At 42.3% G+C, this 25,299-nt stretch overlaps 1 protein-coding gene and 1 long non-coding RNA gene across 4 annotated transcripts in view; one reads left to right on the top strand and one right to left on the bottom strand.

The window, feature by feature from the left end:
• LOC126297467 (condensin complex subunit 2-like) overlaps positions 1 to 25,299 on the bottom strand; it is a 164,488-nt gene that overhangs the window by 122,125 nt on the left and 17,064 nt on the right. Inside the window, exon 1 of one of the 3 annotated variants that reach the window (XM_049988345.1) lies at positions 8,304 to 8,709. The exons of the other annotated variants lie outside the window; for them this stretch is intronic. The gene's annotated coding sequence lies outside the window, so the exon portion shown is untranslated. Of the gene's footprint in view, positions 1 to 8,303; positions 8,710 to 25,299 lie in introns of those variants that run through there. 3 annotated transcript variants of the gene reach the window in all.
• LOC126297470 (uncharacterized) overlaps positions 8,846 to 25,299 on the top strand; it is a 54,996-nt gene continuing 38,542 nt past the window's right edge. Inside the window, exon 1 of the long non-coding RNA XR_007552530.1 lies at positions 8,846 to 8,959. This is a non-coding gene — a long non-coding RNA (uncharacterized LOC126297470). The remainder of the gene's footprint in view (positions 8,960 to 25,299) is intronic.

The following is a 25,299-nucleotide window of genomic DNA, read 5'->3' as shown; positions in this document are numbered from 1 at the left end:
TTAGTAAATTGCGAGACTCAAGCCACCATACCAGCTAGGCATGAATCATATGTTCCATCACCATCCAAACAAAGTTGGTGAGAGAAATGGGGCAGTAAGTAGAAGGAAAGTTGCTTCACACGACCATCTGGGAAATGTGCCCTCTGCTCAGAAGAAGTCGTACATATGAAGCACGAAGTGCTTACCCGCAAGAGTAAGGTGCTGCAACATCGGAATGTTAACATCATCTGGCCCTGGGGCGGAGGATCAGAATGAACTTTAAGCACGATCTAGCTCCCTCATAATAAAGGTGGCATTGCAGCACTCCCTATTCTGAGAAGGGCATCACTCTAAACTCTTCCACTCATTTCTGATGGAGGAAGGCAGTTTAGATAGTGGGAGGAGCTCGAACTCTCTGCAAATGGCAGCCCAAGGTGTTAGAGTGGTGGTGGGTTATGTTTAACGTCCCGTCGACAACGAGGTCATTAGAGACGGAGCTCAGGCTCGGGTTAGGGAAGGATTGGGAAGGAAATCGGCCGTGCCCTTTCAAAGGAACCATCCCGGCATTTGCCTGAAACGATTTAGGGAAATCACAGAAAACCTAAATCAGGATGGCCGGAGACGGGATTGAACCGTCGTCCTCCCGAATGCGAGTCCAGTGTGCTAACCACTGCGCCACCTCGCTCGGTAAGGTGTTAGAGATAACAATAGTGTCAACTATGACATCGTCTACTACTGTTAAGCCGGAAATTGGGGAATGGAATTTGGTCCCAGACAGCTGTCAGAGGTTGGCCCACGTGACAGAAGAGGGAGTGTAACTGTTAAAAGAACTCATAAATGAAATCCAGTTAGCTTTTTTTCTATCCTAAACAACGTGACGACACTGTGCATGCAACTGTTTATAATGAATGCAGTTTCCCATTGTAGCATGACAGTTAAAAACAGAGACCACATCTCTGGAATGGAACGTTCTGCAGCGGTAAGAATAACGTTTGGTAAGGTATTCCACCTGGTCATCACAATTGGTGAAGAGTTGTTCATTGAAGGTCGTGAGAGAGGAGTAAAGCCTCCAGTCGGCCTTAGGATGCTGCCAATTGGGTGTGCATGTAGGTGGGGTAGGAGTCCAGCAAATTGATAGCTAACGGGAAATGGTCACTGAAGTATGTGGCCAAAGAGAATGGACCACTCAAGATGATGGGCAGGCAGGGCAGTGCCGAAGGATAGGTGCAAGTGGGAATAGGTGTATGTGGACTCTGAAAGGAACACGAGTGCTCCAGTGTTCTGGCAGATGAGGTTTAGTTGATTGAGGTCAGCCAAGACGGCACCACTTGGGCACGTTCTGGGAGAAACCAAATGGGATAGTGCGCATTTAAGTCACCACACAGCAGAAAGGGATGACGGAGTCAGTCAACAAGGTGGAGGAAGTCTGCTCTGGTGACATATGACGAGAGGGATGTGAACGGTGCAAAGGGAGGTCAAGTGAGGAAGGAAAATGCAAACCGCAACAGCTTGAAGCTGGGTAGTCAGGGAGATGTGTTGACTATGAACGTCATCCTGGATGAGCAGCATTACTCCCCTTGAGACGGAATGCCCTCCTCGAGGAAGAGATAGTTCAAAGTGGATCAGAAAGAGCTACAAGAGCTCGAAGTGGTCGTGAGAATGCAATTTTGTTTTCTTGAGGTAGAGAACAAGCGTACACTGTGATTCTAATAGCAGCTGTATGTCCTCTTTGTTGGCTCTAAGGCCCCGAACATTACATTGGAGGAGAATCACGACGAGGAAAGCGGAGGAGGGAAAAACCAAAAGGGTATCACTTCAGCAACTGCCAAATGCCAGCCTTCAAAGACTTGCAGGGCACAGAAGTTGGAGGATCCCACTACATGAGATCTACAGAGGTGTCAGCATTCTCCTGTTCATCTACAGAGTCCAAGGCAGAAAAACGGTTGGCGGTGTGCACCAGCGACATGGAGGTCACTCAATTGAGTGTACCACCTGGCAACACCATCTAAGAGAATCTGAGTCAGTGAAGGAGAAGACGTTTTCGCCTTTGTTTGACTTCTCAGAGCCTTTCCAGTTGGCAGAAGAAGACTCAGTAGGGTGTTGGCTGGAGGGACATAGGAAGTCTTCGTGGCAGTACTCCTCCTGTCCTTTCCACCCTGCCAGCTGTGCAGCACGTGACTGCTCCTTGACGCGTAAGTTTGGTGGCTTGTTGCGCAGCTCAAGGAGGAGAGGGGGATGCCACCATGACAGAGCAATTTCACAACTGCGGTGCTGAATCTGACATCTCATGTCTGCATGACCATGTCCTCCATGGTAGAACGCAGGTTTGCGACTAGCCAACAAGTTGCGAGCAACCCAGCAAAACACTTTTCCCTGAGATCCTCTGGACTGCCCACTCATTGAGATACATGGGACAATCTTGAGAGGCTGCAGCATGGCCAGCATTGCAGTTGATACGGCGGGAAGGAGGCGGACAGTTGCCCTTATGAACATCCCTACTACAGGTTACAAATCCGGCTAGGTGTTGACAAGACATTAAAGTGTGGTAGCAGCACATCAGATTTGGATTGTACAGTCTGACTGTGATAACTGCATAACCTGCTTTGATATTTTACAGAAGCACCACTCTATCAAAAGTGAGAAAGTGTGGGTGTGGGCAGTGAGAATGTATCTACCATTTTGATCGCCCAATGGACTGCAATGACACACTAATCAGAGAGGTATGTTTGGATTTCTGCCTCGGTCAGACCATCAAGCAGCCTAGTGTAAATAACACCACAGGAAGAATTCACAGTTCTATGGGCCTCGACACGAACAGGATAGCCACGGAGTGAAGTGGCAAGAAATTGTTGTGCTTGAGAATCAGAAGTATTCTCCACGAGCAAAGTCCCATTGCATAAACAAGAGCAGAATTTCACATGGCTGGCAACTGCGTCAACACCTTTCCAAACAACCAACAGATTTACTGTTGCAAAGGACTGACCGTCTACAGTTCATGAAACAACAAGGAACTGTGGTGCAGCTGGGAGGGTCTTTGAATTGGGAGCTTCATTCCATTTACATTTCGTAGACATGGACTGTGAAGATGATGATTGGCAGGTAGCAACTCAGGCACTCACCCCTTCCTGGGCCTGCCCTATACCAAGGGGTACATGCGATCCCTACCTGTCAAACTGGGGCTGGGAACTGTGTGTTACCTAGTCACATGTTACATGTTAGATGCATGAGCTGGTCTTCAAAGGCGCACAGGAAGGAAGAAGAAAAAGAGGAGCCTCAAATGCCGAAGCGGAGGAAGGGCAGGAGAAGGTTAATGAAGAAAGAAAAAAAGGAATGAGAAACAGTGGTGAAGACTGTTTCTATGTCAGCTACTGAAAATGCGGAACACATTCCCAAAAACAACCCAGACCTGTTCCTCAAGGGAGGGGAAAAGAAATAGCAAGAGGATAGACAAGCAACACAGAAGAGAAAAGATGCTGCCAAGGCTGGGGCCCTGTGGTAGCCAGGCACAAACCTGCCAAACAGCAAAAATACCCTAGATCTTGTGGTGTATCATGAGCGCACATATACAGCAGGCTCTAGCTGCTCTGTACAAAATGGGTGCTTTACAATCCAGTGTTACTGAAGCTAACTAGCCATGTTCTACCAGATAATTCCACCTTTGCTCCTGCAGGGGAGCTTGAATGGCAACAGATGTAATTTGAAGTATTTCGCCACTATGAGCCACAGATTTTAGTGTAATGCTTAAGTGCACTACAGTTCTGTTTGGCATTTGCTGTGCACACATCATCTTTCCCTTTGATCCTTTTCCTGGGGTCATATACCTTTGCTGATGCTGGGAATGATTAACAGACTTAGAAAATTCTTGCCTTGACTCCTAAAAGTGCGGAAAAGTCTCGCCAGAACAATATGAAACGCTGCAACATTGTAATCAGATAAATTACAGAGGAATTTCCGAGTACCACTTGCCTGTCCCTAACTGCACTGCTTGCTACTACCATGGAACTGTTCGTCAGCCAGTTTTACAGACAACTTTGGGCCAGACACACTGATAGCTCTATGGAATATGATAGCAACATGTTCTGTCGTGTCCTGAAAGGGGAATGGGAAAATGACCACTAGAGTGCAAGTACTCGGTCCCTTCAAAAAGGGCAGTATCAGGTAGAGTAGGAGAATAAAGTAACAAGTAAATGACTCTGGTGAGTCAGTCTGCAGAGCTGGAGTGTCACTTCCCACGTATTAAGGCACACCTCATTCCACCCCCGAGAGAAGAGTACGTAGAACTTCACTGTATGTAATGTGCACTGAAATCTTCAGGAAGAGAGAGGAATGGGAGAGTACTTGCACGAGGTCCTGAAGGACCTTATTATCCACATGTTTGTGATGTGGGAGATGCAGATAACACACAATTATTCTTAATACTTTGTCAACCTGGAAAGCTACTGCTTTGAGATGGGTTGTGAAGGTAACAGGCACAGAATGGCATGCCTTGTGGACAAATGCTACCTCTCCACCATAGACCCTCTCACCACCCTCATCATCCTACCTGTGGAGGAGTAGGCTTTAAAATACACGATTTGTTGACAGTTTGAAAACATCTCTTGTGGGTTGGTTTAAAAAAAAGGGGTCAAGGGACCAAACTATGAGGTCATTGGTCCCTTGTTCTGAAGGAAACAATGCCTAATGGGTGAGAATAAGACAATGATACAATGCAAAACAGAATGAAAGGAAAAACCACAACAATGACAGAAGGGCAACAAACACTTAAATGGACAAAAAGGGACAAGAAAACCACAAAAATGCAAAAAAACAGGTCGGAGAGGTTAAAACAAGAAAGCAGGCTACCATGGCTGGCTAACCACAAGGATAAAAAGAAAAGCCAGCCACTCTGCAACATATTAAAATCGCCACCACCCTTTGTACGCACAGACAAAAGGACCTATATGTTCTAAAAGCATTACTTCTTACATGTGTGTTCTCAAACTGTTCAAATTTCATTTAAGAGTACAACTCATTCCTTTACTTTCGGCATGTATCTTTTTGGCAACATGCAGTGAGTGGAGATGCAAGACAACTGCCTGTTTCACCAGTATATGTATATAGTTCAATTTCAGAGGGGTTATTGGCAGTTAATATAAACCTTCTCCTATGTGATGGTTTCATATCACATTCCATTTGATTACAACATTTTTGGGCATGGATATCACTCTTTGTTGTTGTGATGCAGAGTGGATAAAGTTACACTGCTTCAAGCATCTAGCTTTATGGTCAAGTGTTGTCTCTGCAGGTTCGTAGCAACCTTTTCCAGAGCTGCAGGATTAGTAATATGGATATTACTGCATTTCAGTTTACATGTGTTTGTGCCAATATCTGTGGCCTATGTATGTGCAGCAGCACTGACTCACTACTGCTTCTCTCAGAGTGGCAGCAAAAGAAGTAAGTAAAACAATAGGTTGCAGGCCTTAATTTTCTTTTTTGCCTCAGTATATGAAATTCTCAGTATCACTTTGACTTCTTAAATTTTCTTTTCTTCTGAAAACACCTGGCAATTCCTGCTCCAAGCAGTAATTTATTTAGACCTCTGGTTTTGAGTATGATCACCCTGTTTTGTTTTAGTCTTTCCTGCTTTTTGTATTAAGTTGTCTTGCCTTACACTATTGTTGTGTGAGTATATATGACATTTATAGCCTTGTACTGGATTAGATACATAAGATCTTACCTTCAACTGAGTAAATCTGGCCTTTATGTGCTCTGGAAGTAGAGGTGCAACAGAAGCTAGGATGAAAGTGGCATTCTACTGCAGCTCATCACTGACTTTCTTCATTAGGCTTCTAACTTCTGCTACACTTTCCATTTTCCATTCTCTCTTTAGTTTACCATTGTCCATGTCCACAATATCTCTACAACTTAAAACACCCTTACGGAAGTTGATAGTACTGCTTTCCTATTGCTATGGCACACTGATCAAAATGTTTATAGAGCTCAGAAGTGTGGTCGCTTCAGGGGACAAAGTAGTTTCAACTAAAACCATTTCATTGCAAAGTCATTTGACTTCATAGTACTGGCAATAATATCCAATGTTTCATGACATGCAAGCCCTTATTAGAGACATTCTAACACTTATGCTCAGTTACAAGTTTGATGGTTTTTTTTTTATGCAATTCCAAGAGGACTATTCAGCTGTCTGGGTGTTGGCGATTTCTACCAGTTTACCCATACCATTTATTGTTTTACTTTTTTTTAGGACCTATACTGCTCCCAAAAATAGTACAGAATCTATACAGGGCACCCAGGCAGAGCACCATTTGTGTGGAGAAGTCTTAAACAATTTATGTACAGCAGGCTCCTAAGAAGTTTTCCATTAACAACAGTTTTGCCTCAGCAGTCAGTCATCCAGTACACATTGAGGGTTTTCTTTTTTAATGGGGGTTTGTACCATCCTTATGATCCATGCAGTTAAGACAAGACCAGGACCACTACCACCCTTTGAAACGTAACGCTCAATGACAATCCCCCCCCAGTGGTCTGAGCATGTCCAGAGTTTATGGTAATAAAAAGACTGGAGCACTTCCCAGCCCACTGCTGAAAAATACAGGGTTCTTCATGCCCATACCCAGGCATCACTAGCCGAGACTCGGTGAGGAATATGTAATATGTAATCATGTTAGACTTGCAGCAACAAGAGAGAAACAGTGCTGCAAATGCCCAGTCTTCACCAATCATATGCAAGCAAAACAGTTTAAAGCCCCTGAGGGCTCTGTCTTCACCAATCATATATTAACAACAAGAGTTGAAAGCCCCCTGGGTGCTACTGCTTTACCTGCCTGTCAAGTGCCCAATGCCTAAATTATACAATGAAGTGCTAAGTTTACTCATTGCATCACTTTTATTTCACCCAGGACTTCACATACTAAATATAATGTGAAGTACATATGTACAGGATGGCAGTGGCAATGAGACATCAAAGTTACAAAATTCAGATACACTGAATGAATTGCTCAAGATTGTAGGAAAAGCAATAATTCAATGAATGTGACAGACAAGTTACATTTGCAGGATTCTGGGATTTCCTTTTCTTTTATCAGGTAAGTTAAGGAGACATAAAATGCAAAGAACAGTTGTTTATTCACGATAGGCTTCAGCCAGTGCAAAAAACATCACACAAGATAACCCATAGTGTGAATGGGATCTATGGCAACAGCTACTCTTGAAGTCTCTGACGAAAATGATACTCATGTGTTTTCTGTCCAGAGCACATTGATATTCAAATTATCATTATGCAAACTCGAGCTTTACACAGTGCAAAATGACAATTCAAATCATATATGAAGCAAGAGTGACATTTAGGAGGTCCAACAGCATCACTCACTCAGCAAGTAAAGCAGTTTGCTATTTCACCCAAGTAAATTCCACTGCTATGTAGTGTCACTTTCCATTCCATAACTCACCCTCTCGACGACTGTGTGGGGATAGAGAGAGCAAGTCAGTAAAATATCATCAATCACTGTTTAACACATTCAAATTCACCAAAAGTATCAATAAACACTACAATATACTTGGTCGTCTTATATCCCCACCTCAAACTGTGTATTTCCACAGTGTGTAATACCACATCATGCAAAAGTTATAAATGTCATATCTTGATTGAACTTAATGGAGACTCTGCAGTTCTTTGTCAAAATAAAACTTTGTTTATATAAGGTATCTTACCATCAAGAGTGTATTTGCACTGTTGAACAGGCAAGTTGAGACTTAAAACAAAGCCTCCACACAGTATAATTTGAATTTGCAAATGTATCCTTGAAACTGTGATAGTCATTCTTTCAATTATATCCTTCTCACAGAATCTTTTATTCCATAATACCACAGGCCAGTGTCGCCTCTGTTCGGAAGGAAGAGATCTAAGCTTTTAAACAATATGGAAGATTTTTTGTACCCAAAACTGAAATAATGTGAATGCTTTTAACCACACAGCTTACACGTACGTCTTCCAATACTAATATTTTTGAAAGTAGCAAGGTGGAACTACAACTAGTTGAATACAGCTTCCACTGTTTGCCCAGGTCTCAAATTAGAGCAATCTCTAAGTGTCAAATATTTACTATAAGTAGTAGTAGTAGTAGTAGTAGTAGTAGCAGTAGTAGCAGCAGTAGCAGCAGTAGTACCAGCTTTATTCATCCACAGATCTCTTTTTACAATGATATGACATGTCAAAGTATTTACAAATTTAGATCAATTTAAAATAACAGGGTGTATATGCAGACAAGGAAAAAAATATTCCCGGATTTCCCAGTTAAAAATACACTTTCGCCCGGGTGAAAACATACTTTTTCCCGGCACGTTCACAGGAGCTCAGTCCGTCAGTTCACCTGATGATGGTGACATGTTTGATCGCCGAAATATTGTGCCCGTTGGACACTATAGACCGGCAGTACACCCGTGGATATTTTGATTATCAAATACGCCGGGAGAAACTCAAGAATCACATACTTTTTCCCTGTTAACTGACAGTATATTTTCTCTCGCAACTGTATAACTCATCAGTCGTTTGAATGGTTGTGGTTTTCTACACGGGCGTAGTATTTCCCGACGCTTTAGAAAACTAAACACAGGAGAGAAAAAAAGCACGTTTTGGAACGATCTTCCATGTGAAGCAACATGTACGCTGCATATTTTCGTATTACGAAAGTATAAATTCGAATCCCACCAAACACCGTATGTTACTTCCTAAGCACTGAAAGCGAGCTTGCGATGCGCATTTGTAAGCTTGTCATAGCGCTCGTGTCTCGTGATCTCTCCAGCCGAAGACAGCGGGTATTCTGGGCTTATGACACGTGATGTAGTCAGCCAATAGCAACATCACTGTTACGTAGCGCGAACACAAACAGAAAAAGTTAATGGTTTAAATTAATATACATAGTGTTGCTACACGAAAAGCAAGGCTTTCACATGTGTCTGTAAGACTAACACGCTGCAAGAGAAGGTAAGCTTTCACATTTAATGTTGTCTTTTATGAGCGTATTACATTTTAAGATGTATAACACAAATGTGCCAGTAAAATTTTTAATAACGACATAAATGTCTGATCATCTGGGCCCGAAATTCATCTAAGTGGCTCGCCATCAAAGAGTTGGTTCTTAAACGAGAGTCAAACGCTCTGTGATTTAAGAAATTCATCGTACATTCTCGCACATAGTTCAACTAGCGTAAAAGGAAATTTACTTTGATGATAACGCTTTTCAAACCACCATTCGGAATATTTTCCCGCGACCTGTTAGAAATGGGTTTGTTTTTGCAGTTGCCAGAGAGCGCCAGATGACAGGCGTCACCACGCTTGCGCAGCTACTATGTCGTAGGGAGACCGTATGTTCGTACGTGTAGAACAGTAAAATATCTTACGTCATAAAAGAAGCAAGACATCAGAGGATACTCTAAGAGCATCGGAATTTCTTGACACATAATAAAATATGCACATTTAAAGTGACTGTTTAAAGTGCACACTCGTATGTCCAGATTCCCAGTGAAGTAGGGCACGACCTGATATTAAGCTTTTCAATGTGATTTTCAGGATGTAAATTTTCTTGGAGTACCAGTACTGTGTTATCTCATGTTTGGTTATTTATCATGGCCCTGTGTTATCTCATGTTTGGTTATTTATCATGGCACAATGCCTTACGTGCTAGAAGTTGAAAACGTGCACAATGCAGCGAACAGTGTGTGGAATTAAATACTTCGTTTAGAATACATTGTCTGCCTCAGCAAAATGATTAATAAAAGAAAATTTCTTTATAAACCGACAAAAAGAACTTCATTGTTCTGCAAGGCGATTAATGCTTGACTGTCACAAAGGTGGAAATAAAATAAAATCTGCAACTAATACCATATTTTAGCCCACTGAAATTATGTGAATGTATTTTAATTCACTTGATAGCTCCCTGCCACAGAAATCTGTTTTGTTTTCATTTGACGTGAGAGCAGTAAACGAAGAGGAAACAGCAAAATCACTAATTATAAACACAGGTAACGTGGAGACTACCCACTTCGCCACTATAACTCATCTACGATATTTCCGAACAGGGGCAATACCCCGCCACTCCCTCGAACGTTTGAGATAGGACGTCAAAAATTTAAAAAAATCTTATTTTCAAAAATATGTTCATTTTGTAGTGCACATCTTTCTGAAGAGTCATGCATAAAACACGTGTTCCAGGAAATGTAAGACATGTTATTTGGTCGTAAGTGTGCCAAAATGCGGTGCCATGCCTCTTCACACACCATTCTCCTATCGCACTTCACTGTATTTCGCTCTGTGGAACTGAAACGTGTATATTTTGTAATAGTTGCCATCAAACCATATTCAGGACAATGGAAATTAAAATGTCTTGTGGTGCCTCTCCTGCTTACAATCGGCCGGTTTGACATCCTGTCTTTTTTTTTAAAAAAAGAAAAAAAACTCTTCAGAAAATTTACACTCTTCATTCCCTATCAGCTAAGAACTTGATGCTTTGTGTGACATAAAATTAAATACAGAATACATAAACCCAGTAAATGGCTCTGAGCATTATGGGAAGTAACATCTGAGATCATCTGTCTCCTAGAACTTAGAACTACTTAAGTCTAACCTAAGGACATCACACATCCATGCCCGAGGCAGGATTCGAACCTGCGACTGTAGCGGTCGCGTGGTTCCGGACTGAAGCGCCTAGAACCGCTCGACCACACTGGCCGGCTATAAACCTAGTAAAGACATGACAAGCAAGACATTGCACATTTTTTCAATCCTTAGCTTCTAGAATTTCTCTCTCTTTAATCTTGCTACAGCTTTACATGGCGTGCTTTCCTTCTATTACCTCATCAAAGTTCGTCAAACGTTTTGCTACATGAAAAATCGAAATGTAGTTGTCTAACACTGAAAAAGCTTTAATACAGCAGGGATGTGTTTCAAAGTCATATGAATAATCGATAGACTAACGTACGCTGGATGCTAGGCTCTTTGTGAAAAGGTTTTATCCCTCAGGAATATGAAGGCTATTGGGAGATGGGCTACACCAGACACGGTCCACACCACAACATGACTGGGAAAGGGAGGATCTGTGAGTTAACTGACGTGAGTACAGGGTGGTCCATTGATCGTGACCGGGCCAAATATCTCACGAAATAAGTGTCAAACGAAAAAACTACAAAAAACGAAACTTGTCTAGCTTGAAAGGGAAACCAGATGGCGCCATGGTTGGCCCGCTAGATGGCGCTGCCATAGGTCAAACGGGTATCAACTGCGTTTTTAAAAATTGGAACCCCCATTTTTTATTACATATTCGTGTAGTACGTAAAGAATTATGAATGTTTTAGTTGGATCACTTTTTTCGCTTTGTGATAATGGCGCTGTAATAGTCACAAACATATGGCTCACAATTTTCAACGAATAGTTGGTAATAGGGAGTTTTTTAAAATTAAAATACAGAACGTAGGTGCGTTTGAACATTTTATTTCGCTTGTTCCAATGAGATACATGTACCTTTTTGAACTTATTTCTGAGAAGGCATGCTGTTACAGCGTGATTACCTGTAAATACCACATTAATGCAATAAATGCTCAAAATAATGTCAGTCAACCTCAATGCATTTGGCAATACGTGTAACGACATTCCTCTCAACAGCGAGTAGTTCGCCTTCCGTAATGTTCGAACATGCATTGACAACGCGCTGACGCTTGTTGTCAGGCGTTGTCGGGGGATCACAACAAATATCCTTCAACTTTCCCCACAGAAAGAAATCCGGGACGTTAGATCCTATGAACGTGCGGGCCGTGGTATGGTGCTTCGACGACCAATCCACCTGTCATGGCACATGCTATTCAATACCGCTTCAACCGCACGCGAGCTATGTGCCGGGCATCTATCATGTTGGAAGTACATCGCCATTCTGTCATGTTGGAAGTACATCGCCATTCTGTCATGTTGGAAGTACATCGCCATTCTGTCATGCAGTGAAACATCTTGTAGTAACATCGGTAGAACATTACGTAGGAAATCGGCATACATTGCACCATTTAGATTGTCACCGACAAAATGGGGGCCAACTATCCTTCCTCCCATAATGCCCCACCATACATTAACCCATGTCGCTGATGTTCCACTTGTCGAAGCCATTGTGGATTTTCCGTTGGCTCAATAGTGCATATTAAGCCGGTTTACGTTACCGCTGTTGGTAAATGGAACGCGTGCAAAAGAATCTGTCATCGTCCCGTAATTTCTCTTGTGCCCAGTGGCAGAACTGTACACAACGTTCAAAGTCGTCGCCCTGCAATTCCTGGTGTATAGAAATATGGTACTGGTATAATCGTTGTTGATGTAGCATTCTGAACTCCGACGTTTTTGAGATTCCCGATTCTCGCGCAATTTGTCTGCTACTGATTTGCGGATTAGCCACGACAGCAGCTAAAAAACCTACTTGCGCATCATCACTTGTGGAAGGGCGTGGTTGACGTTTCACATGTGGCTGAACACTTCCCGTTCCTTTAAATAACGTAACTATCCGGCTAACGGTCCGGACACTTGGATGATGTCGTCCAGGATAGCGAGCAGCATACATAGCACATGCTCGTTGGGCATTTTGATCGCAATAGCCACGCATCAACACGATATCGACCTTTTCCGAAATTGGTAAACGGCCCATTTTAACACGGGTAATGTATCACGAAGCAAATACCGTTCGTACTGGCGGAATGTTACGTGATACCACGAACTTACACGTTTGTGACTATTACAGCGCCAACCAAGATCGTAAGAGATGGAAAACAGCCACCGTGGTACAACAACCGAGTTAGAAAACTGCTGCGGAAGCAAAGGGAACTTCACAGCAAACATAAACATAGCCAAAGCCTTGCAGACAGACAAAAATTACGCGAAGCGAAATGTAGTGTGAGGAGGGCTATGCGAGAGGCGTTCAATGAATTCGAAAGTAAAGTTCTATGTACTGATTTGGCAGAAAATCCTAAGAAATTTTCGTTTTATGTCAAAGCGGTAGGTGGATCAAAACAAAATGTCCAGACACTCTGTGACCAAAATGGTACTGAAACAGAGGATGACAGACTAAAGGCCGAAATACTAAATGTCTTTTTCCAAAGCTGTTTCACAGAGGAAGACTGCACTGTAGTTCCTTCTCTAGATTGTCGCACAGATGACAAAATAGTAGATATCGAAATAGACGACAGAGGGATAGAGAAACAATTAAAATCGCTCAAAAGAGGAAAGGCCGCTGGACCTGATTAGATTAATACTTGTTCCATAGATCATGAATACGACACTTCGTAATGATGTGGAACGTTTCAGGTTAATAAAAGATGTCTGTACAAGATATTGCATTACACAAAATATTGCACGACACTAATGTTTAAGCTAGGTTTTTTTTCCCTTCTCCTCTCTTCATTTATATCAAAAAATTCAGCCAGTGAGTAGGAGTTGCCATCTAGAAATTCTTTTAATTTATTTTTAAATGTTGGTTGACCATCTGTCAGGCTTTTAATGCTGTTTGGTAGGTGACCAGACTTCTGTGGCAGCATTATTTACCCCTTTCTGTGCCAAAGTCAGATTTAACCCTGGTGTTATAGCTATGCACACTGCTATTACTTTTGAACTGGGTAGGATTATTAACAACAAATTTCGTAAGTGAATATATATACTGTGAGGATCCCTAGATCCTTAAATAGATGTCTGCAGGATGACTGTGGGTGGGCTCCAGCAATTATTCTGATTACGCGTTTTGGAGCAATGAATACTTTTCTACTCAATGATGAATTACCCCAGAACATGATGCCATACGAAAGCAGTGAATGATGGGATAACAGTTCGATTTTACACAGAGTATGCGAAGGAACTTGCCCCCCCTTATTCCAGCGGTGTACCGTAGGTCTCTAGAAGAGCGTAGTGTTCGAAAGGATTGGAAAAGAGCACAGGTCATCCCCGTTTTCAAGAAGGGAAGTCGAACAGATGTGCAGAACTATAGACCTGTATCTCTAACGTCGATCAGTTGTAGAATTTTGGAACACGTATTATGTTCGAGCATAATGTCTTTTCTGGAGACTAGAAATCTACTCTGAAGGAATCAGCATGGGTTTCGAAAAAGACGGTTGTGTGAAACCCAGGCCGCGCTATTTGTCCACGAGACTCAGAGGGCCATAGACACAGGTTCACAGGTAGATATGGTGTTTCTTGACTTCCGCAAGGCATTCGATCCAGTTCCCCACTGTCGTTTAATGAACAAAGTAAGAGCATACGGACTAACAGACCAATTGTGTGATTGGATTGAGGAGTTCCTAGGTAACAGAACGCAGCATGTCATTCTCAGTGGAGAGAAGTCTTTCGAAGTAAGAGTGATTTCAGGTGTGCCGCAGGGGAGTGTCATAGGATATTCACAATACACACAATATACATAATACAATATTCACAATACACATAAATGACCTTGTGGATGACATCTGAAGTTCACTGAGGCTTTTTGCGGATGATGCTGTGGTATATCGAGAGGTTGTAACAATGGAAAATTGTACTGAAATGCAGGAGGATGTGCAGCGAATTGACACATGGTGCAGGGAATGGTAATTGAATCTCAATGTAGACAAGTGTAATGTGCTGCGAATACATAGAAAGATAGCTCCCTTATCATTTAGCTACAAAATAGCAGGTCAGCAACTGGAAGCAGTTAATTCCATAAATTATCTGGGAGTACGCATTAGGAGTGATTTAAAATGGAATGATCATATAAAGTTGATCGTCGGTAAGGCAGATGCCAGACTGCAATTCATTGGAAGAATCCTAAGGAAATGCTATCCGAGAACAAAGGAAGTAGGTTACAGTACGCTTGTTCGCCCACTGCTTGAATACTGCTCAGCAGTGTGGGATCCGTACCAGATAGGGTTGATAGAAGAGAGAGAGAGAAGATCCAACAGAGAGCAGCACCCTTCGTTACAGGACCATTTAGTAATCGCGAAAGCATTACGGATATGATAAACTCCAGGAGAAAATTCTGCAGAAGAGACGCTCAGTAGCTCGGTACGGGCTTTTGTTGAAGTTTCGAGAATGTACCTCCACCGAGGAGTCAAGCAGTATATTGCTCCTTCCTACGTATATCTCATGAAGAGACCATGAGGATAAAATCAGAGAGATTACAGCCCACACAGAGGCATAGCGACAATCCTCCTATCCACGAACAGTACGAGACTGGAATAGAAGGGAGAAGTGATACAGGTACTCAAGGTACCCTCCACCACACACCGTCAGGTGGCTTGCGGAGTATGGATGTAAATGTAGATAGGTAATGCAGGGAGTATTATAAACTGAAGGCAGTTTCAATAATGCCTGCATTCTCAAAAATAATTCAGTCATGATAGATAGATTAATGAGTTACATGAAAAAATATAACCTTTTTAATGAAACAGTTTGGTACGAAAAGTGGTAGAAATACGAAGGAAGGAAGGGAGATTAGGTTTAGTGTCCCACCAACATTGAGGACATTACAGACAGAGCACAAGCTCTGACTGTGTAAAGGATGGGGAAGAAAGTCAGCTGTGCCCTTTCCAAGTGACTATCCCAGCACTTGCCTAGAGTGATTTAGGGAAATCACAGAAAACCTAAATCTGTATGGTAAGACACGGGTTTTGACCATTGTCCCCCACAATCCAAGCCAGTGTGCTAACCACTGCAGCCTCATTCGCTGGCAGGAGTACAATATTGGTCATTAATGAGTTCAGAGAAGTGGTAATTTACTCTCTAGACAAGGACGAGGGTGTTGCGGTCATATTCTAACATTTCTTCAAGGTCTTTTTATGCCCTGTTGAGTATGAAATACTACTAAACAATCCTGAAGCAGTGTGTAAGAGAAACAGCAAACTAGAGGTTTCAGTCTTACCTGGAAAAGAGGGTGCAAATAGATTACGTTCACCCCTCTGCTGACGATAAATTTTTAGTAAACAATTGCCAGACAAGAAACAAATATTCTCGAGGGCAGTGTATTAGTTCCAGTTCTGTTATTAATATATATCAATGACTTCTCAGACAGTATAAGACATGCATAAAAAGTTTGTTCTGCTGGTAACAGCAGCATCGTCGTCGTCGTCGTCATCGTCGTCGTCTTCAGTCCTGAGACTGGTTTGATGCAGCTCTCCATGCTGCTCTATCCTGTGCAAGCTTCTTCATCTCCCAGTACTTACTGCACCTACATCCTTCTGAATCTGCTTAGTGTATTCATCTCTTGGTCTCCCTCTACGATTTTTACCCTCCACACTGCCCTCCAATGCTAAATTTGTGATCCCTTGATGCCTCAGAACATGTCCTACCAACCGACCCCTTCTTCTTGTCAAGTTGTGCAACAAACTCCTCTTCTCCCCTATTCTATTCAATACCTCCTTTATTAGTTATGTGGTCTACCCATCAAATCATCAGCATTCTTCTGTAGCACCACATTTTGAAAGCTTCTATTCTCTTCTTGTCCAAACTATTTATCGTCCACGTTTCACTTCCAGACATGGCTACACTCCATACAAATACTTTCAGAAACGGCTTCCTGACACTTAAATCAATACTCGATGTTAACAAATTTCTCTTCTTCAGAAACGCTTTCCTTGAGATTGCCAGACTACATTTTATATCCTCTCTACTTTGACCATCATCAGTTATTTTGCTCAACAAATAACAAAACTCCTTTACTACTTTAAGTGTCTCATTTCCTAATCTAATACCCTCAGCATCATCCGACTTAATTCAACTACATTCCATTATCCTTGTTTGGCTTTTGTTGATGTTTCTCTTATACCCCCCTTTCATGACACTGTCCATTCCATTCAACTGCTCTTCCAAGTCCTGTGCTGTCTCTGACAGAATTACAATGTCATCGGCGAACCTCAAAGTTTTTATTTCGTCTCCATGAATTTTAATACCTACTCCAAATTTTTCTTTTGTTTCCTTTACTGCTTGCTCAATATACAGATTGAATAACATCGGGGAGAGGCTACAACCCTGTCTCACTCCTTTCCCAACCACTGCTTCCCTTTCATGCCCCTCGACTCCTATGACTGCCATCTGGTTTCTGTACAAATTATAAATAGCCTTTCGCTCCCTGTATTTTACCCCTGACACCTTTAGAATTTGAAAAAGAGTATTCCAGTCAACATTGTCAAAAGCTTTCTCTAAGTCTACAAATGCTAGAAACGTAGGTTTGCATTTCCTTAATCTATTTTCTAAGATAAGTCATAAGGTCAGTATTGCCTCATGTGTTCCAACATTTCTACGGAATCCAAACTGATCTTCGCCGTGGTCAGCTTCTACCAGTTTTTCCATTCGTCTGTAAAGAATTCATGTTAGTATTTTGCAGCTGTGGCTTATTAAACTGATAGTTCGGTAATTTTCACATCAGTCAACACCTGCTTTCTTTGGGATTGGAATTATTATATTCTTCTTGAAGTCTGAGGGTATTTCACCTGTCTCATACATCTTGCTCACCAGATGGTAGAGTTTTGTCAGGACTGGCTCTCCCAAGGCCGTCAGTAGTTCGAATGGAATGTTGTCTACTCCCAGGGCCTTGTTTCAACTCAGGTCTTTCAGTGGTCTGTCAAACTCTTCACACAGTATAGTATCTCCCATTTCATCTTCATCTACATCCTCTTCCATTTCCATAATATTGTCCTGTAGTACGTCACCCTTGTATAGACCCTCTATGTACTCCCTCCACCTTTCTGATTTCGCTTCTTTGCTTAGAACTGGGTTTCCATCTGAGCTCTTGATATTCATACAAGTGGTTCTCTTTTCTCCAAAGGTCTCTTTAATTTTCCTTTAGGCAGTATCTATCTTACCTTTAGTGAGATAAGCCTCTACATCCTTACATTTGTCATCTAGCCATGCCTGCTTAGCCATTTTGCACTTCCTGTCGATCTCATTTTTGAGACGTTTGTATTCATTTTTGCCTGCTTCATTTACAGCATTTTTATATTTTCTCCTTTCATCAATTAAATTCAATATTTCTTCTGTTACCCAAGGATTTCTACTAGCCCTCATCTTTTTACCTACTTGATCCTCTGCTGCCTTCACTACTTCATCCCTCAAAGCTACCCATTCTTCTTCTACTGTATTTGTTTCCCCCATTCCTGTCAATTGTTCCGTTACGCTCTCCCTGAAACCCTGTACAACCTCTGGTTCTTTCAGTTTATCCAGGTCATATCTCCTTAAGTTCCCTCCTTTTTGCAGTATCTTCAGTTTTAATCTACAATTCATAACCAATAGATTGTGGTCAGAGTCCACATCTGCCCCTGGAAATGTCTTACAATTCAAAACCTGGTTCCTAAATCTCTGTCTTACCATTATATAATCTATCTGATACCTTCTAGTATCTCCAGGATTCTTCCACGTAATCAACCTTCTTTTATGATTCTTGAACCAAGTGTTAGCTATAATTAAGTTATACTCTGTGCAAAATTTTACCAGACGGCTTCCCCTTTTATTTCTCTCCCTCAATCCACATTCACCCACTATGTTTCCTTCACTTCCTTTTCCTACTACCGAATTCCAGTCACCCATGACTATTAAATTTTCGTCTCCCTTCACTATCTGAACAATTTCTTTTGTTTCATCATACATTTCTTCAATTTCTTCGTCATCTGCAGAGCTAGTTGGCATATAAACTTTTACTACTGTAGTAAGCATGGGCTTCGTGTCTATCTTGGCCAGAATAATGCGTTCACTATGCTGTTTGTAGTAGCTTACCCGCATTCCTATTTTCCTATTCATTATTAAACCTACTCCTGCATTACCCCTATTTCATTTTGTATTTATAACCCTGTATTCACCTGACCAAAAGACTTGTTCCTCCTGCCACCAAACTTCCCTAATTCCCACTATATCTAACTTTAACCTATCCATTTCCCTTTTTAAATTTTCTAACCTACCTGCCCGATTAAGGGATCTGACATTCCACGCTCCGATCCGTTGAACGCCAATTTTCTTTCTCCTGATAACAACGTCCTCCTGAGTAGTCCCCGCCCAGAGATCCGAATGGGGGACTATTTTACCTCCGGAATATTTTACACAAGAGGATGCCATCATTTAACAATACAGTAAAGCTGCATGCCTGCATCATAGTTACTGATAAAATACCTGAACTTCTACGACAGAAAGAAAATGAAACATTAAAGGATGTTTATGACTGGGCAGTATGTAAGAAAACCAACCATGTGCACTTTAGCATAAAGAGGGAACAATTCTGTCGCATCAGGTGTAGACGATAAGTTTACAGATTGTCTAACACACACAAAGTTTAAGTGTCAATTAACATGGAGTGAACACACAAAGATACTGGCGAAAAGAATGTCATCAGCATGTTTGCTCTTACGATTCTAGCACGAGTTTGGAACAGCCCAGGTGTTGTGGTGACATACTATTCCTGTGAATACTTAAGTATTAAGCAGCCTCTAGCCTACCAATAATGCTGGACAACATTATGACAGTTGGCTCCATACAGTGAATTGATACTGCACAACATTAATCACAAATCTCAGACATGCAAACACGGCAGATACAGATACCAGCTGTTATACGGCTCTTGGGCTGGCTTTGCACTCACGGAAGAAGTGTAGAGGGATGAAGGAGTGCTACAAAAAGGAAGAAAGATTGACACACGAAAATATGGGATCCAAATTATTACCAGACCTGGGGATGGAAGCTCGCTCATTTGGTGCACTTCTACAAATTGTTAAAACTATAATTGTGATTATATACATATAATATGAACTGATTTATTTTCTTATTTAAATCTAATTTTAAAAACTAGTACACCCATTTTCATTTCAACTACACTAAAAACTTTCTTCCACTTGCAAAAAGTTCACAGCATCCAAATACCGAAGTGTTTGCTCCAGAAGTTCTGAAGCACCATCTCTGATTTTCATTGTACATACAGGGTGTTACAAAAAGGTACGGCCAAACTTTCAGGGAACATTCCTCACACACAAAGAAAGGAAATACGTTATGTGGACATTGTCCGGAAACGCTTACTTTCCATGTTAGAGCTCATTTTATGACTTCTCTTCAAATCACATTGATCATGGAATGGAAACACACAGCAACAGAACGTACCAGTGTGACTTCAAACACTTTGTTACAGGAAATGTTCAAAATGCCCTCCATTAGCGAGGATACATGCATCCACCCTCTGTCGCATGGAATCCCTGATGCGCTGATGCAGCCCTGTAGAATGGCGTATTGTATCACAGCCGTCCACAATACGAGCACCAAGAGTCTCTACATTTGGTACCGGGGTTGCATAGACAAGAGCTTTCAAATGCCCCCATAAATCAAAGTCAAGAGGGTTGAGGTCAGGAGAGCATGGAGGCCATGGAATTGGTCCGCCTCTACCAATACATCGGTCACCAAATTTGTTGTTTAGAAGCATACGAACACTTCGACTGAAATGTGCAGGAGCTCCATTGTGCATGAACCACATGTTGTGTCGTACTTGTAAAGGCACGTGTTCTGGCAGCACAGGTAGAGTATCCCATATGAAATCATGATAACGTGCTCCATTGAGCGTAGGTGGAAGAACATGGGGCCCAATCAAGACATCACCAACAATGCCTGCCCAAACGTTCACAGAAAATCTGTGTTCATAACGTGATTGCACAATTGCGTGCGGTTTCTCATCAGCCCACACATGTTGATTGTGAAAATTTACAATTTGATCACGTTGGAATGAAGCCTCATCCGTAAAGAGAACATTTGCACTGAAATGAGGATTGACACATTCTTGGATGAACCATTCACAGAAGTGTACCCGTGGAGGCCAATCAGCTGCTGATAGTGTCTGCACATGCTTTACATGGTATGGAAACAACTAATTCTCCCGTAGCACTCTCCATACAGTGACGTGGTCAATGTCACCTTTTACAGCATCAACTTCTGACACTGACATTAGGGTTATCGTTAACTGTACGAAGAATTGCCTCGTCCATTGCAGGTGTCCTCGTTCTAGGTCTTCCCCAGTCGCGAGTCATAGGCTGGAATGTTCCGTGCTCCTTAAGACGACAATCAATTGCTTCGAACGTCTTCCTGTCGGGACACCTTCGTTCTGGAAATCTGTCTCGATACAAATGTACTGCACCACGGATATTGCCCCGTGTTAATCCATACATCAAATGGGCATCTGTCAACTCCGCATTTGTAAACATTGTGCTGACTGCAAAACCACATTCGTGATTAACACTAACCTGTTGATGCTACGTACTGATGTGCTTGATGTTAGTACCGTAGAGCAATGAGTCGCATGTCAACACAAGCACCGCGGTGAACATTACCTTCCTTTAATTGGGCCAACTGGTGGTGAATCGAGGAAGCACAGTACATACTGACGAAACTAAAATGAGCTCTAACATGGAAATTAAGCGTGTCCAGACACATGTCCATATAACATCGTTTCTTTATTTGTGTATGATGAATGTTTCCTGAAAGTTTGGCCGTACCTTTTTGTAACACCCTGTATATGTTCAGTTCTTTCCTATAAATTGCCCACAGTGAACTAATTCAAGCTGATCTAGTTCAGGTACATTTTCTTACATTTGCTCCATAACCTATTGTATTGTTTCATTTTTCATTTACCGCACTGTACGGTTGACAAACTCCAACATATTTCCAATAATTCTCTACTGCACATGTGTTTCACTAATTTCAAAGAAATTTCCACTTCACAACACAACAAATCAAATCAAGCAAAATAAACAGTTTAGAAAACAAGACTGCGCTGATGAAGGAACACGACATTAGCCAGAGACTACACAATGTAAGCACAATTTTCTCAATAAAAACTTAATTTCAATTGATCTGTCAACGTATCGCACAACCTTCAAACTTACCCACAGACAGAGCATAATATTGCGCAATATGAAATATTGTGCAATATTATTGAGTCTAGGGGCTGCTTTAGGTAGGTAGGTAGGTTGGTTGAGGGACTGAACAGCACAATCACCACCACCAGTGTCTCAATCCAGCGGGTAGTTCATCCCAAATTAGTGACATCCATCAAGTACATGTTCTGATAATGAAAGTATCCTGCACATAATGCAACTGGAGCTTTAATCCTTATATCTGAAAATACACACTACTTTCACAGAGAGAACTGAGAACTATCCATGAATCTTATGTCAATATTTGAGACAAAGAATTTGGAGAACCATGCTTAGCACGGAGAACCAGAAGGAGGCATCCCACCAGGATATGAGCTACTGTCTGTAAAGTTCCACAACTGCAATGTGGGGGTGAGTTCATTATGTAAAATAAAATCATGGATTTGCTCTGATATATGACCAATGCAGCAGGTGACACAGCACAGTGGATTTGTTTTGTGAGGAACATAAGGAACAGTGGCACACAGTAGTGGTCTCCTCGACAGTGCTGAGTTTATAAGAAGGAGCAGTAGCCAACCAGATGTCATTCATCTCTGGGTGAGCAAAGGTCTATTTGTTGCATCTGCAAATTCATGAAGCACATCTGGGGAGGAAGTAATCACTCCTCTAGTCACATAGTCAGCCCAGTCACTCTGTGGGATACCCAGATGACCTCGTGGACCCACAGAAAGAAGGTTGCCAATTGAGTCATTACATAATAAAATGTGGTCCACAAAGGGCCATTTAATACAGTGTAGGGCTCTGTTGACAGCTATTAGAGCCACTGAAAAAACACCAGAAGTTCTGGCAACAAATGGTTTTCCTGGCCAGCAGTGGATGTCAAAGTATATCCTGTCTTACTCACGGTTTTAGAGTCATTAGTATGGAAGATAGTAGCTCCTTGAAATACATGAAGTATTGAATGTAACAAACACCAGAAGCTCATAGGGATGGCATACTTTAGGACCTTGAAATAAATTTGTCCTAATTTGTGACCTGAGCACCAACCAACAGAGGTGCACAAGAAAACATGGGGAACACATTCCAGGAAGGAGAGGCGCAGATCCTGGCAGAGGGCTGTGAGGTGCATACCAGACAGACTCCACAGTGATGGAATGGGTCTCTCAACTTCAAAGCCGAAGCCACCACAGAGCCATAAACCTGGCAACCATAGTCCAGCCAGGATGATACCTAGGCCCCGTAAAGAAAGGTAACAGCACCACAATCCACACCCCAAGACGTACGGTCAAGGAAGCAGAACGAGTTAAGCTTCCACAACCAACTAGTCTTCAGCTGCTGAATATGGGGCAGACAGGCATTTTATTTTTTTAAAAAAAGCCCAAAAAACGAGACTGTGCAACAACGTTCAAGCACTGGGTATACAAGATGGATTGTAGTAGAATGAAACATGCATGACCCAATTTTTTTGCAGGAGAGAATTTGAAACCATGGGAAAGGGTCCACACAAACATCTATTTGATGGTCCCTTGGCACTGGCATTCAGCCACAGCTACTGAGTGGGAACTGTGCCAAATGCAAAAGTTGTTTGCATACAACGTAGGGGTGACCAGCAGGTAGACACAGATCACTAACCTATTCATGGCTATGAGGAAGAGAGTTACACTCAGGACAGAGCCCTGTGGAACAACATTCTCTTGGACCCAAGAAGAGCTTGGAAACATACTAACTCTAACCTGGAACGCCGAGTGGCACGAAAATAGAAATAAAAAATTATTTAGGGGGCCTCAAAAACCCCAGTCAATGAGGGTAAGTGAACTGTGATGGCACCAAGCAGTGTCACATGCCTTATGTAGGTCAAAAAAATACTGCAATGAGGTCATAGTGCTTTTTTTGTAACACTTGTAGTGCTGCTGTTTCCAACCTGATCAGATGGTTGTGGATCATCCCACCAGAAATCTCACCGATAGTGTGGGAAAAAAGGCCTCAAAACACAAGAACCCAGCATAATCTATTGACAATTATTCTTTCAAGCAGCTTGCGGAGGACATTAGTGATGCCAGTTTGTCAAGGAAAGGGGGGGAGGGGGGGGGTTGATACATTGAGGATGTTTTCAATTTGTCATTTCTGCAGTAAAAAGGTAGCCGAAAAAAGAAAAGGATGCCTATGCTATTGCATAGTGGGTTGCACAGTGTTCAGCAAGAACTGACGCATCAGTACAAATACCACTCTGAAGGATAAGACCCGGAACATTTGTTGATCAATGGCAGCCCAAAAGACTACGAAGCTCAGCCCACACTTTGGGTCACGAGGAGTATGTTCCCAGGGAGGAGACTTAGCACTCTCAGCATTCCTTCTCAATGTGTTTAATTAGACAACAAGTCTTAGCACAAAGTCACTTAAAAGTGATATTTGTCTTGAAAGGATGTCAAAATGTTGCAGGACTCTGAGTATCCTGCACAGCTACTGCACTGTCTTGGGTCCACCATGGCACTAGTCGGCAGTGGAGAGGACCTGTAGAAAGGGAACAGAAGTTCTGGCAGCATGGGTGATCATGTCTGAAATGTCTTGCACACCTTGCCCATGCAATCTGACAGGCAGGGTAACAATAACAGCAAAGGCATGAAACTGCCACTACACTCTTAAGCACACAATATGTTAGTTATCTATCTGGCCGTGTCAACGAATTTACACGAAACCCAGAAAGTGGTTACTGTCACAACGATTGTCATGTAGTGACCAATGCAATGAAGCCACAGTATGGAGGAAAGAGATCGTTAGATCAATAGGTGCCTTGGCAGCACTGTAGTTGGTAGGAGTGCCTTCACTGAGGAGAGAGAAATCATGGTCAGTAATAAGCAGAACAAAAGGAAGATCCCTACCAGACAAAGTTGTACTCCCCCACATGAAGTAGTGTGCACTGAAATCCCGAAGTAGGGGAAAAAGGGGGGGTGGAGGCGGGGGGGGGGGGAGGGAGAGGAAGAGGAGTTGGATTAAGGTGGTCAACTCAAGGTATGTAAGTGACCAGCCTGGTAGTGTGTTAACATTACAAATGGTGACAGCTGAAGCCATTTGCAATATTACTGGTATTACTTCCAACACGATACGACAGGGAATCGACTTGCTGAACACCTCTGTGCGAATCAGTGTACAGATCGCCCCAGATGCTGTCTCAGGATGGGTGATGGTAATATCCATTAAAATTCCACTGAACGATCATGTTATGGGTGTCCAGATTAGGCGTGAAGGTGCCAAGAGGACTGGTAATGCTCCACAATCACTGTGTCACCAATGGTGGTGGAATCACATTTGATCTCCCCCCCCCCCCCCTACTCCCCCCAACTTCATTCTTCGTTGGCCAGGATTCTTGTGAGGGCATATCCGTGATTAACCTGCCATCAAATGATGAGTGGGCTTCCCAGGGAAACACAGGTTGTGGTTCCTTGA

The sequence above is a fragment of the Schistocerca gregaria genome, chromosome X, assembly GCF_023897955.1.
Source record: "Schistocerca gregaria isolate iqSchGreg1 chromosome X, iqSchGreg1.2, whole genome shotgun sequence".
Lineage (NCBI taxonomy): Eukaryota > Metazoa > Arthropoda > Insecta > Orthoptera > Acrididae > Schistocerca > Schistocerca gregaria.
Note: the sequence above shows the minus strand (reverse complement) of the source record. Positions and strands in the feature narration are given on the sequence as shown.